Raw genomic sequence first — 16184 nt, 5'->3', positions numbered from 1 at the left:
AGCAAATTTAATAAATGTATCAACAATATAAAATTGTTAAATAAGATCCAGAGTAAAAACAAATATGTAAAACCTGATTGAGTGATTTCATCCCATTAATGTGTAGGACAACATCAGACCAAGCAAACTGATAAAAATCCCAATTTAAAAATGGTAGCTTCCCCACCCATTCTGAAGTGCAATCAAATTCTTAAAGCCACAATGCTCCAACATCTAAAAACTAACATATAATGCTATTGAATTCTATGTGCATACATCATTCAACAATTCATATTACAATCACAAATAAACATAAACTACCACTTGTTCTTACTATAATTTAATCCTCCTTTGTTTTAGTTAGCACATAATAGAAACAGAGTCATTGAGTCCTGGGAGTTGGATGCATCCATTCTTAATTGCCAAATCATTTCCTGATGTAAAAGAGTATTTTTCCAGTCACCTTCTTACACAACACAATTAATTTTATTCTAAAACTAAAAATGTGAACACCAGGGAGATCCATTTTGTGGATATAAAATTTTATGAGGGGGAACAGTACAACCGTGAGATGGCTATATCTAGAAAGCAGACATTTAGTAACTTTTTTACACTTCAATAGTTGTTATCCAGTGCATCAAAAAGTGGTTTAATTAAAGGCTACTGCATTAGGATTTCAAGAGTAATATCACAATATGATTCTTGTCTGGAAGAGTTAGGTAAATTGAAGGTGATGCTGTTAGAGAGGGGTATCCTAAGAAACTTATTGATGAAAACATTGAACAGTACTGGAGTTGAGAAATAGTAGATACAACCCTATTTTTACTAACAGACTAAACTATATAAAGAATAAGGGAATGATAGCCAGCGATAAAAACAAGATGGACAAATGGAAAAAGATATATAACAGTATGGTGGTCCATTACACACTGTACACTCCAGACATTAAGAAAAGTATTTACGAAAACTGGTATATGTTAGAAACTGTAGAAGAATTTTCTTCAAGTTTATTGGACCCCCAGTTTTATTCTTAAGAAGAAGAGAAATATAAAAAATGTTTTAGAAGGACTCTATTTAGTATTCAACTTATAAAACCTCAAAATGTGGATGTTGCAGCTTCCTGGTCAGGTGCAAGGTTACTAATAAAACTAAGAAATGTAAATTTAGAGTTTCTGGTAGCCTAGGAACCAGAAAAGTGTCAAGAATGATGCAATCTAAAATGAGTCAGCAGTGATGTATTATAAATTTAAGAGATCTGAGAGAGAAAGAGCTAGCATTTTGCATTGGTCTTCAGAACTGACAACATCACCAGCACTTGTTTTCTCTGTATGCATGTAAGTTATTTAGAACATTGTTCTCTTAGAAATAGAAAATAGTAAGATTAGACTAGCTGTTTTCTATATTTGTGTTAGACTATCCTACAGTATTGTTTTAAAGTTCCTGTGTCTGAACTCTTGAAAAGCACTGTGTTGAATTGAAAAGATTTGTCTTGTGTTTTTATTATTTATTATTAAATATTTTTTAACTTTTCAATTGTGGCTGTTTCGTGTAGAGATAATTTAAGCTCTAGAGTACTTGCATGAATTTAGTGATACTGTACTAAGCCACTCTAATAGCCTTAAAAGTTCTGGTCACACTTACTAATTGGATAACAGTATTATTACACAGCAAAACAGGTCACCCTTTGGGAAGGGCCTTATAGTAGCTGATAAGTAGTTGTTCTGGTGGCAGTGGATTACTACCTTATAGCCTGAGCAGTAGGGGCATACCTAGTGAACCTGTGCCAGCCTTCCCCAGGAGTGTCCGTTTGTATATAAATCATATCTCAAAATGTGTGTGTGTGTGTGTGTGTGTGTGTGTGTGTGTGTGTGTGTGTGTGTGTGTGTGTGTGTGTGTGTGTGTGTGAGCTACTTAGGCAGGGACACAAAGCACTGGTGGGACAGTGGGAGTATTGGGAGGACTTGGCTTGGAACCCTGGCTAAAGACTCCACTCTATAGCTGTGCCAGTGGCACTGGTGAGTCTTACTGGGGATCTGGAGAGAAAGGGAGAAACCAGCCCCAGACTGACTGTGAGCTGTGTGTGCACTTAAGGGTAACTGTACTTTACTATGCGTGTACTTGTTATCCTCCTAATGTGGATGTTCATCACTGGTGTTAGTGGTAAGGATTGAGGCTCCTTGATTACTGGGCCAGTGCATGGGCATCACATATTAATTGTTTGGCAGTGGTGGGATATCCACATCAAATATTAACTGTTTGATAGTGGTGAGTTAGCCACATCACAATCAAATTGGCTTGTAGTGGTGTGGATAGTGAATTTTGGTAGCTTGTGTACAATGATCACTGAAGGTGGTGTTTACTCCAAATCAGCCACACAGTGAATATTAGTTCAGATCACAATTGATTTATTTCTTTTGTTAGCTTAGTTAGTCAGGGAGAGCAGGCCAGCATGTCAGCAGAGGAATATGGCAAGCTAACTAGGAACCAGTTGGCTGAGATGTGCCAGGCTAAAGGATTGGTGCATGGAAACCTGACTAAGGCAGGCATGATTAGAGCTTTGGTCACAGCTGCATCAGAAAACAGCACTCAGGAGGATGATCAGACTGGATATGGAAATGTACAACACTCAGAGAATGGACAGCTCAACCTTTCTGCAGAGGACTTAAAAATCCATCTGGAGCTAAAGATACCCGAGTTGGAGGCCAGGCATTTGGAAATGGAAGCTGTAGAGAAGGATAGGCAGAGGCAGCATTAAAAGAAGATGCTGACACTTCACCTGAGTCATGGAGGTAATGGGGAAGGAAGTAACTGGACCCCAGAAGCACAGACCATCAGTAAATTTCTTCCGCAGTTTACAGAGGGGGATAATTTTGATAGTTTCATTTATATGTTTGTCAGGGTATGTAAACAGTATGATGTTGACCAAAGGCTCTGCGTACAGTTCCTGAGCCCCTTAACTCCATGGTAAAGTTGTAAATGTACTTTCCAAATTATCTGATGTTGACTGTTTTAACTATAATGCTGTAAAGAATTGTTTGTTAAAATTTTTAAGCTAACACCTGAAACCTATAGGAAAAAGTTTTGTGAGCCTAGACATAAGGCAGATGAAAGTGTGTGAATATGTTGCTGAACTGAGCACTTATTTTCATAAGAAGGTGAGTGGATGTCAGGTCACCACTTTTGAAGGGTGGCAGACCTTTTGGTGAGGGAACAAGCCCTTAACACTTTGCCTGAGGACAGGAGGATCTGGTTAGCTGATAGTGTGCTACTTCAGATGAGTTGGGGAAGACCTACACTGAGCAAGCAGGGCATTGCTGCACAGGAACGGGACACCCAGTGCTGCTCATGGGTTAAAAGGAACCCATGGTGGGCAGCCCAGACTACCCCAACAGAATCTGCCAGTAGCAAGGGAAGCCACTAGTCCAGGTACACATCCAGGACCTAGGGTTAAAAGTTTTGAATGCAACCAGTGGGGCCATGTGGCATATAGATGTCCATGGAGGCAAGGTGGGGAACAAAAGATGAGGGAGCCAATAAGTGGGAAAGCAAAATGCCAATAGTAGTTTGTCTTGAGACAACAGGGATACTAAGCTACCATCCTGCAAATGTCCTGATATGGAAGGATTTTGATGAGGTAGTACCATGTGTTTATGCAGTTACGTGCAGACAGGCTTGAAGACAAGCATATGGGTCTGGTAGTGTAGAGGAGACCTAGACAGACCGCACACTTGCAGCCAGGATGGGTGAGATGGTTACTTCAGAGAGGGATCTACTCTGTAGCAGTGAGACTGAAGGTGAGCCACAGCTGCTTGTGGGTACTGATGGTTCCTTGGACTGAGTGACTGCAAAGGTAGAGGTGAGTAGTACTAACCAGGTTGACAGTGAGGCGCAACTGTCAGCCTGGGTACTACTACTCAGGCTGACAGTGAGGCACTGCTGTCAGAGGACACCAGACGTCCTGTACAAAGAGAGAGTTGAGACAGGCTCAGCTCTCAGACCCTACATTACAAGGCCTGAGGCAGGTAGCCAGTGAGGCACCTGATTCTCAAGGGAAGGGGGAGTCTGTATACTGGTACAAAGGGTTACTGTATAGAGAGTGGACCCCTGTGGGAGGGCTAGAAGGTGGGAGAATACAGCAGTTGGTAGTGCCTAGAGCCTACCATCTAGCGCTTCTAGCCATAGCCCATGATATTCCCTTTGCAGGTCATATGGGCATAAAACTTACAAAGAGATGTATTATGCAGAACTTCTATTGGCCTGGAATTTCCAGAGATGTAACAGGGTACTGGAGTACCTGTGAGCAGTGCCAAAAGGTAGGCAAGGCAGGAAACAAGGTGAGAGCTCCTTTGATGCCTTTGCCTGTGATTGAGGAGCCATTTCAGAGGGTAGCTATGGATATTGTGGGGCCTCTGAGTACCCCAAGTTCCACAGGGAAAACATATATCCTAGTGGTAGTAGATTATACTACAAGATACCCTGAGCAGTGGCTCTGTCCTCCGTTGAGGCAGAAAGGGTGGCAAATGCTTTGTTAGAGATTTTCAGCAGGGTAGGTTTCCCAAAAGAAATACTGACTGACAGAGGTACCAATTTCATGTCAGACCTGCTGGCTTGTCTGTGGAAGTACTGTGGGGTGAAGCACCTAAAGAACACCCCTACCATCCCCAGACTAATGGTCTTGTTGAGAGGATAAACTCTACAATCAAATCCATGCTACAGACATTTGCTGACCAGTTTAAGAGGGAGTGGGACAAATATTTGCTTCATCTGGTTGTTTGCTTACAGAGAGGTTCCCCAGGAATTCACAGGTTTTTCACCCTTTGAGTTGGTGTATGGGCAAAGGGTGAGGGGGCCTCTAGATTTAATTCATGATGAGTGGGAAGGTGAGTATGAATCTCACAAGGAGTCTGTTGTGGCATATGTCCTAAACCTCAGGACCAGGCTCAGAGAACTCATGGGCTTGGCCCAGGAGAACCTGGCTGAAGCCCAACAGAAAAAAGGTCTGATATGAAAGGAATGCTTGAGCTAGAGAGTATGTTATAGGGCAGCAGGTAATGGTTCTCATTCCTGACAGACACAACAAGCTGCAGGTAGCATGGGAGGGACCCTACAAGGTGGTAAGAAAGGTAAGTCATGTTAACTACATGTTAGAACTGCTAGGCAGGAGCACAAATTGTGCCATGTTAACACGATGAAACCTTATCATGATAGGGAGGCCCTTGTGCTGAGTATTTGCAGTGGATTGCAGGAGGAGTCTGAAAGAGATTTGGTGACTGATCTCCTCAGTGAGGCTTGGACTGATACCTCAGTGGAAGGGGTAGCAATGTCTCAGCATCTGTCTCCTACCCAGGTTCGAGAAATCCGAGCATTACTACAGGGGTTTGGGGACATGTTCACTAGGAAACCAGGGTGCACTCACCTGGTGCAGCACCAAGTGGATATAGGACCCCAAAGGCCTATTAGGCAGGCCCCTTACAGAGTGCCTGTGAGAGTCAAACAGACTCTGAGGGAGGAGATACAGAAAATGTTGGAACTAGGGGTAATTCAAGAGTCCAACAGTCCCTAGGCCTCCCCACTGGTGCTGGTGCCAAAGAAGAACAGCAGCACCAGGTTCTGTGTGGACCACAGGAAATTAGTCACACAGAGTCAGATGCTTACCCCATGCGTAGGACAGATGAACCCCTAGAGCAGCTGGGTGGGGCTTAGTATCTTACCACCATTGATCTTACCAAGAGTTACTGGCAGGTGCCTTTGACTCCCAGTGCTAGAGAGAGCTCAGCCTCTGTGACTCCTTTTGGCTTGTATGAGTTCAAAAAGATGCCCTTTGGGATGAAAAATGCCCCGTCAACTTTCCAGAGGCTGGTAGATCATATCCTAGCAGGAGCAGGAGGGTTTGCCCTTGCTTACCTAGATGATATTCCCATCTACAGCCATTCCTGGCAAGAGTACCTTCAACATGTCAGGAATGTGTTGGGCAGACTACAGATGGCAGGGTTGACCATTAAGCCCAGCAAATGTCAGGTGGGTATGGCAGAGATCTCCTACCTGGGACATAGAGTGGGGAGTGGTAAGATCAGGCCAGAACCTGCCAAAGTGGAAGCCATTCAGGCATGGCCTGCACCTGTTGCCAAAAAAAAAAACAGGTGAGGGCATTCTTAGGGACAGCAGGGTACTACAGAAAGTTCATTCCCAGTTACAGTAACATAGCTGCTCCCCTCACAGACCTGACAAGGAAAAACAGGCCAGATAAGGTAGTGTGGACCCCAGCATGTGAGCAGGCATTCCAGAAGCTTAAATTAGCTTTGGAAGGACCCCCTGTGTTAGCCAGTCCTGATTACAGCAAATATTTTTTGTGCAGGTGGAAGCATCATACCATGGGGTGGGGGCTGTACATAGCCAAATTTCTTCAGAGGGAGAAGAGCACCCAGTGTTTTGCCTCAGTCATAGGCTCCAACCCAGGGAGGAATGCTGTGCAGCTGTAGAAAAGGAATGTCTAGCCATAATGTGGGTACTGCAGAAACTTCAGCGTTATCTGCATGGAAGGAAATTCACTGTGGATACAGATCACAATCCCCTAACATGGTTACACCAAAACAGCCAGTAAAATGCCAAGTTGCTAAGATGGAGCCTAGGGTTGCAAGCATATGATATGTCAGTGCAGCACTGCAGTGGGATTAGTAATGCCAACACAGATGGGCTCTCAAGACAGGGAATGGGTAAAGTATAATCTGATAGACCCAACACTCTCAAGCAACGTTTCTCAAGGGTCACTTGAAAAACTAACTTGAGTTTTCGGGGGGGGGGGGTGAAAAACTGAAAGGCTGCCAGCCCAGCTAGATAGAATTTTGTAGATAATTCTATGTCATTGTAAATATTAATATAATCCACAGGCTGTTTTACAAATGTAAGAAAACTTTGTTATATGTTCTGAACTTCAGAAATGTAACCACAGTGCACCATGCTGAAAGAAAGCTGATAAAGTATAGCATTCTGTTTCATCTCAAAGCTCGGAGACAGGATGTCTGCATGAAGGAATTTCTTCTATTATTTTGAGACCAGAGTTAATTGCAGGGTTTTACATGTATAATGTCCTTTATTGCTGTGGCTTCCTGGCCAGGTGCAAGCTTACTAAGAAATATAAATTTAGAGTTTCTGGTAGCCTGGGAACCAGAGTGGTGTCAAGAATGATGTAATCTAAAATGAGTCAGCTTTGATGTATTATCAATTTAAGAGATCTCAGAGAGAAAGAGATAGTATTTTGCATTGGTCTTCAGAACTAAATCCAACAGAAGGAAGTCCAAGGATGTCACAGGAGACTAAAAACCAACAATTTATTAAAAGTAAAGCGCTTTTCGTCGCTCAGAGTGTGAGCAACTTCTTCAGACAATTCAAATTAATTAAATCACTTTTATATACTCTCACGTCACTGCAATTAATTGCTACTCAACAATTAAAGTAACAACACAATAAAATTCTTATTCAAAAGCATAAATAGCAAAAATAGCAAGTCAGAGCAGCCGTATTGTAAATTTGCTATTAAATCTACACAAATATGTCTATAAGAAAAATAAGACAGTAAAAAGTATATATGAAATGTAAAAATATGTAAATATTAAATATAACATATACATGAATATACAGTTCAAGACTAGATGTTATTAATTAAGTTTAAGTCAATGATACTTTTAAAATGTATTAATGTGTATGTTATAATTTATATTATAATCCTCTAATTTTGTAATTTTTTATAAAAAATTGTAAAGGTAAATTCATTTCATCGTGTTGTTTACACTGTATAGTATTAAGTTAAAAACTCTACCAAATAATTAAATAATCTTAGGTTACCTAATTAAAATAATTATGGTTATAAATATACATATCTCATACAAGGTCCGGGTATTAATAAACCAAGCAAACAATACAAGCATATATATGGTAAATACATATGTTATGAACACTCCAAAGTGTATAAATTTACATAAATGTTATCATGATGCTGAAAAGTAAATATGTTAACATGAGTTTAATTTAGTTTAGTATTATTAATATATGTTGAAATAAAATTTATCTATTTAAACTCCTTAATTTAAGTAAACAGGCAATATTGCAGTGGTCATTTAAGCCTGGATAAATAAAAGCATTTGTTCGCCACTGCCAAGTTAATTCACGCTCCTCTAAGAGTAGGTTGTATGGTCCACCTCTCAAGTTTGTTTGTATTTGGTCCAGGCCTGAATTTAAAGTTATGACCTGTATTACTTGAAATATGTTTAAATAGGGCATTTTCAACTTTTGTGTTGTATAGCATGTGTATGTTCATAGACTCTTTCTTTGAGCTGTCTTTCAGTCTTTCCTATATAGAAAGCTGGACATAGTGTACATTGTGCAACATACACTATGAGTTTAGAATGACAGCTCAGTTTGTGTCTAATTTCATATTTTCTGTTGTTAATAGTGGTATATTCCCACTACTCATATGTTTACACATGCTACAATTTTCACAAATTTTCATACCTTTCATTCTAGAAAATTGCTATTAAAGTTGTTGCTTTCAGTATGTTTTTCAAGTTGAAGCCCTTCTATAAACTATTCTAGGGTACTGCTAGTTTACTTGCAATACTCCTGTCTTGTTGGATTAGTGCCCAATTTTTAAATAACAGTTTCTTAATGATATCGCTATCTATATTATAGGTGGTTATAAAGCTACATCTAAAGTCGTAAGTAAACTCCTTACTTACTACTTGGTGGTCTGTAACTTCAGGTTGGTCCCCTTGAGTTTCTACATGGTCTAAAAGTGTACTGTTATCAACTTGTTGGTCAAGTATTGGAAGAATAAAACCACAACTTCTCTTGTATGTAACTTCCTGGATTATCTCTTCTAAAAAGTCAAACGGATACCCTCTCTCAGTGAAGAAGTTCCTTAGAAGTTCACATTCGGTTTCAAAGTCTGCAATACGGGTGGTCATACGAGCAGCACGTATTAATTGCCCCTTTACTATAGCTTTTTTCTGAGAGATAGGGTGAAGACTACTGAAATGCAAATAAGAGTTGCAAAAAGTTTCCTTTCTGTGTATCTTGGAAAAGAAAAAGTTGTTAACTACGTCTTTGGTCAGATTCACATCCAAATAATCTATAGATAAATTTTGAAAATTGGATGTAAACTTAAAAAAGTCAGTAGTATTGTTTAAAAATTTAAGCAACTCTTTTGCTTTTTCCTGACTTCCTTCAAATAGAATGAAGATGTCATCCAGGAAGCGTGTGTAATAGTTAATAAAGGGCAACCATTCAGTGTTGTTTAAAATATGTTGTTGTTCCCAGTAAGCCATAACTGTATTTGCTAAACTGGCCCCCACAGGTGAACCCATGGCAACTCCACAATTTTGTAAATACAACTTATTGTTGAAAGTGAAAAAATTATTTGTCAAGATGATGTCCAATAAAGTTGTTACTGTAAATATTTCATTTGCTTCAGCTCCTTTTTTGATAAGGAATAAATTAACCCACTCTATTGCTTCCAAGTGAGGATTGCGATATAGGTCAATCACGTCTATGGTCACGAAGTTCAAGTCTTCTCTATATGTAATGTTATCTAAATTCTTCAAAAAAGACCATGAGTCTTTGCATATTTGAACTTCAGTGGATAAATATTTTTTCAAAATACTATCAACTAATTTGGCTGAAGCATAGGTAATGGAGTCCCTCCCATCTATTAGTGGTCTAAGTGGGGGGTCAATGATATTCTTGTGTATTTTGGGAGTTGCAAACATGATAGGGATCTTTGGCCAGTTTGTAGTAATGTAATGGTAACTGTTTATGTCTATGTAACCATCCATAAATAGGTCACTATAGTAGCCCTTAATACGTCTATATGCAGTATTAAGTTCATTTAAAGAAACTTCTTTATATGTATCGTTGGCCAATAACTTTTCGACTCTGTTAACATAGTCAAAATTGTCAAATAGAGTAAGTCCTCCTCCTTTGTCTGGCTTAATGGCCCTGATGTTAAGTGTTTTAAAAGTAGATAAGGCGCATTTTCTTCCTTACTAACATTTCTACTTTTCTTGTTTCTTTGATAAATTATATTATGTGCCCTGTCATTAATGTTTCTTAAATCCAGTTCCATAATTTGTTCAAATATAGATAAAGTTGGATGCAAAGTAGGGTTATACTGCTAACTACTCTAAGTGACTGACTAATTGTTGGTGAGTCCCCTAAAAGTACACTTAAATTCAATTTTCTAACAAAGAGTTTAATGTCTTTGATACTTTGTGCTAAGTCCATGTATTTACTAGGTACAAAAGTCTGTCCTCTTGCAAAAAGTTCAACAAGAGTGGAGTCAATGTCAATACATGAAAAGTTGTACACTACAAAGTCCCCTATGTGGTTGTGTATAACCTCAGGTCTTATTGATGGCAAATCTTGTTCTATCTCTTTGGTTTGTTGTACGGACCATGTTGGTTTTTTTGAAATTGTTCATTAGGTTGATTTTGGTTGTTAACAGAATGTCTCTTGGGGATAGCCCCCAGATTCTGATTATCATAGTCAGTTCTTTGGCCTGAGTTATAGGTTAATTCACCACCTTGTTGGTTACGATAAACAGTAGGTTGTCGTCCATTCCTTAACCGACCTGCCCATGTATTGTTGTTCCTATTGTTTTGTCTGTACGTCGGGTTAGGTGTTTCAGTATTTAAAATAGTATCCTGTTCGCCGATAAAGGATTCCAAAGTTTACTGTCATTTATCTTGGCCGTTAAAATTATTTTGAGAAGCTGGTGGCTTTGGATATGCCTTTCCACTCTCATAAGCAAGTCTATCTCTATTTATTTTCTTAGCTTTAATGAGCTTGATTTAATTAATAACTGGTCGATCGAACTGAATATTCTTTCATAGTCATATCTGTATCGAGTAAATTCAGTATGGTTAGTGATACAGTTATTCAGTTCGTCAACCTCTTTAGTAAGATCAATAATTTGTAGTCTATAGTGCTTGGTCATGCACTCCATAAGTGCAAAACCCTGCTCATTAAATAAGTTGAGAAGTTCTAAATGGAAAGGTGAATTTGTCACTAGTCCAGTCGGATACACATGATGTCTAAGCCCCTTAGGGACTAGTCGCAGTCTGCAACATTCTTGGAAGTAATTAACTTCCAACTGCAACTTTTTGATTTTCAAAAGTTTTGCATCAATAAGTTTCAAATTGTTAGAGATTTCTTTTTCACTCACCTCGTGGATATCCGCGTTGTGAGCCGGTTGCTCTGATTCAGTTGTTTGGTTAAAGACAAGGTTTTTAGTGTTGGAAATCCAGTCCTTAAACACAGAAGCTCCAATAAGCTCCCCAACGCCGTTCGTTGATGTCCGTTCACTCGTACGTATGTCAGAGGTAGTGTGTAAACCTCCGTTGTTATTCAAGCCAGTTTCGTTGTTCTGGTTGTAAGGAAAAATGTTTGAACTTACTTCGGCAGATTGCGTACTAGTCCTGATTGTTTGTGGCAAGTTTGAAACCCCCATAGCATCCAAGGCAGAAGGTGTACGCTGTCCAAGGGGGATGGAGGCTGACAAATTACCGGTGTCCGGTGCAATAACCGTTGACAAGTTGCCGGTATCCGATGCAGGAACAACTGGTGGTGTATGTTGTCCAAGAGGAATGGAAGCTGACAGGTTGCCGGTATCCATAATACGGGAATGAGTAAAGTTGGCTGCTCCTAGCTGGGAATCGAGACGTGAGGAAAGTACATCAACCCTTTCAGTTAATGCCAAAATTAAGGCTGTGAGATTCACATCTTCGTCGCTAGTGCGTTTTTTCTTAAAGGTATTTTGTGAAGAAGGGATAACTTCTTCGTCTTCACTGTGATCATTGGACGCCATGACGAAAGCCAAAGACAAACTGGGTACGATAAACAAACTAAATCCAACAGAAGGAAGTCCAAGGATGTCACAGGAGACTAAAAACCAACAATTTATTAAAAGTAAAGCGCTTTTCGTCGCTCAGAGTGTGAGCAACTTCTTCAGACAATTCAAATTAATTAAATCACTGTTTTTATATACTCTCACGTCACTGCAATTAATTGCTACTCAACAATTAAAGTAACAACACAATAAAATTCTTATTCAAAAGCAGAAATAGCAAAAATAGCAAGTCAGAGCAGCCGTATTGTAAATTTGCTATTAAATCTACACAAATATGTCTATAAGAAAAATAAGACAGTAAAAAGTATATATGAAATGTAAAAATATGTAAATATTAAATATAACATATACATGAATATACAGTTCAAGACTAGATGTTATTAATTAAGTTTAAGTCAATGATACTTTTAAAATGTATTAATGTGTATGTTATAATTTATATTATAATCCTCTAATTTTGTAATTTTTTATAAAAAATTGCAAAGGTAAATTCATTACATCCTTATCAAAAAAGGAGCTGAAGCAAATGAAATATTTACAGTAACAACTTTATTGGACATCATCTTGACAAATAATTTTTTCACTTTCAACAATAAGTTGTATTTACAAAATTGTGGAGTTGCCATGGGTTCACCTGTGGGGGCCAGTTTAGCAAATACAGTTATGGCTTACTGGGAACAACAACATATTTTAAACAACACTGAATGGTTGCCCTTTATTAACTATTACACACGCTTCCTGGATGACATCTTCATTCTATTTGAAGGAAGTCAGGAAAAAGCAAAAGAGTTGCTTAAATTTTTAAACAATACTACTGACTTTTTTAAGTTTACATCCAATTTTCAAAATTTATCTATAGATTATTTGGATGTGAATCTGACCAAAGACGTAGTTAACAACTTTTCTTTTCCAAGATACACAGAAAGGAAACTTTTGCAACTCTTATTTGCATTTCAGTAGTCTTCACCCTATCTCTCAGAAAAAGCTATAGTAAAGGGGCAATTAATACGTGCTGCTCGTATGACCACCCGTATTGCAGACTTTGAAACCGAATGTGAACTTCTAAGGAACTTCTTCACTGAGAGAGGGTATCCGCTTGACTTTTAGAAGAGATAATCCAGGAAGTTACATACAAGAGAAGTTGTGGTTTTATTCTTCCAATACTTGACCAACAAGTTGATAACAGTACACTTTTAGACCATGTAGAAACTCAAGGGGACCAACCTGAAGTTACAGACCACCAAGTAGTAAGTAAGGAGTTTACTTACGACTTTAGATGTAGCTTTATAACCACCTATAATATAGATAGCGACATCATTAAGAAACTGTTATTTAAAAATTGGGCACTAATCCAACAAGACAGGAGTATTGCAAGTAAATTAGCCGAGTACCCTAGAATAGTTTATAGAAGGGGCTTCAACTTGAAAAACATACTGAAAGCAACAACTTTAATAGCAATTTTTCTAGAATGAAAGGTATGAAAATTTGTGAAAATTGTAGCATGTGTAAACATATGAGTAGTGGGGAATATACCACTATTAACAACAGAAAATATGAAATTAGACACAAACTGAGCTGTCATTCTAAACTCATAGTGTATGTTGCACAATGTACACTATGTCCAGCTTTCTATATAGGAAAGACTGAAAGACAGCTCAAAGAAAGAGTCTATGAACATACACATGCTATACAACACAAAAAAGTTGAAAATGCCCTATTTAAACATATTTCAAGTAATACAGGTCATAACTTTAAATTCACGGCCTGGACCAAATACAAACAAACTTGAGAGGTGGACCATACAACCTACTCTTAGAGGAGCGTGAATTAACTTGGCAGTGGCGAACAAATGCTTTTATTTATCCAGGCTTAAATGACCACTGCAATATTGCCTGTTTACTTAAATTAAGGAGTTTAAATAGATAAATTTTATTTCAACATATATTAATAATACTAAACTAAATTAAACTCATGTTAACATATTTACTTTTCAGCATCATGATAACATTTATGTAAATTTATACACTTTGGAGTGTTCATAACATATGTATTTACCATATATATGCTTGTATTGTTTGCTTGGTTTATTAATACCCGGACCTTGTATGAGATATGTATATTTATAACCATAATTATTTTAATTAGGTAACCTAAGATTATTTAATTATTTGGTAGAGTTTTTAACTTAATACTATACAGTGTAAACAACACGATGAAATGAATTTACCTTTACACTTTTTTATAAAAAATTACAAAATTAGAGGATTATAATATAAATTATAACATACACATTAATACATTTTAAAAGTATCATTGACTTAAACTTAATTAATAACATCTAGTCTTGAACTGTATATTCATGTATATGTTATATTTAATATTTACATATTTTTACATTTCATATATACTTTTTACTGTCTTATTTTTCTTATAGACATATTTGTGTAGATTTAATAGCAAATTTACAATACGGCTGCTCTGACTTGCTATTTTTGCTATTTCTGCTTTTGAATAAGAATTTTATTGTGTTGTTACTTTAATTGTTGAGTAGCAATTAATTGCAGTGACGTGAGAGTATATAAAAACAGTGATTTAATTAATTTGAATTGTCTGAAGAAGTTGCTCACACTCTGAGCGACGAAAAGCGCTTTACTTTTAATAAATTGTTGGTTTTTAGTCTCCTGTGACATCCTTGGACTTCCTTCTGTTGGATTTAGTTTGTTTATCGTACCCAGTTTGTCTTTGGCTTTTGTCATGGCGTCCAATGATCACAGTGAAGACGAAGAAGTTATCCCTTCTTCACAAAATACCTTTAAGAAAAAACGCACTAGCGACGAAGATGTGAATCTCACAGCCTTAATTTTGGCATTAACTGAAAGGGTTGATGTATTTTCCTCACGTCTCGATTCCCAGCTAGGAGCAGCCGACTTTACTCATTCCCGTATTATGGATACCGGCAACCTGTCAGCTTCCATTCCTCTTGGACAACGTACACCACCAGTTGTTCCTGCATCGGATACTGGCAACTTGTCAACGGTTATTGCACCGGACACCGGTAATTTGTCAGCCTCCATCCCCCTTGGACAGCGTACACCTTCTGCCTTGGATGCTATGGGGGTTTCAAACTTGCCACAAACAATCAGGACTAGTACGCAATCTGCCGAAGTAAGTTCAAACATTTTTCCTTACAACCAGAACAACGAAACTGGCTTGAATAACAACGGAGGTTTACACACTACCTCTGACATACGTACGAGTGAACGGACATCAACGAACGGCGTTGGGGAGCTTATTGGAGCTTCTGTGTTTAAGGACTGGATTTCCAACACTAAAAACCTTGTCTTTAACCAAACAACTGAATCAGAGCAACCGCTCACAACGCGGATATCCACGAGGTGAGTGAAAAAGAAATCTCTAACAATTTGAAACTTATTGATGCAAAACTTTTGAAAATCAAAAAGTTGCAGTTGGAAGTTAATTACTTCCAAGAATGTTGCAGACTGCGACTAGTCCCTAAGGGGCTTAGACATCATGTGTATCCGACTGGACTAGTGACAAATTCACCTTTCCATTTAGAACTTCTCAACTTATTTAATGAGCAGGGTTTTGCACTTATGGAGTGCATGACCAAGCACTATAGACTACAAATTATTGATCTTACTAAAGAGGTTGACGAACTGAATAACTGTATCACTAACCATACTGAATTTACTCGATACAGATATGACTATGAAAGAATATTCAGTTCGATCGACCAGTTGTTAATTAAATCGAAGCTCATTAAAGCTAAGAAAATAAATAGAGATAGACTTGCTTATGAGAGTGGAAAGGCATATCCAAAGCCACCAGCTTCTCAAAATAATTTTAACGAAGCCAAGATAAATGACAGTGAAACTTTGGAATCCTTTATCGACGAACAGGATACTATTTTAAATACTGAAACACCTAACCCGACGTACAGACAAAACAATAGGAACAACAATACATGGGCAGGTCGGTTAAGGAATGGACGACAACCTACTGTTTATCGTAACCAACAAGGTGGTGAATTAACCTATAACTCAGGCCAAAGAACTGACTATGATAATCAGAATCTGGGGGCTATCCCCAAGAGACATTCTGTTAACAACCAAAATCAACCTAATGAACAATTTCAAAAAAACCAACATGGTCCGTACAACAAACCAAAGAGATAGAACAAGATTTGCCATCAATAAGACCTGAGGTTACACACAACCACATAGGGGACTTTGTAGTGTACAACTTTTCATGTATTGACATTGACTCCACTCTTGTTGAACTTTTT

The sequence above is a fragment of the Protopterus annectens genome, chromosome 3.part1, assembly GCF_019279795.1.
Source record: "Protopterus annectens isolate FY-2018-M chromosome 3.part1, PAN1.0, whole genome shotgun sequence".
NCBI classification, from domain to species: Eukaryota; Metazoa; Chordata; order Ceratodontiformes; family Protopteridae; genus Protopterus; species Protopterus annectens.
The sequence above is the reverse complement of the archived record's forward strand: the minus strand, read 5'-3'. Positions refer to the sequence as shown.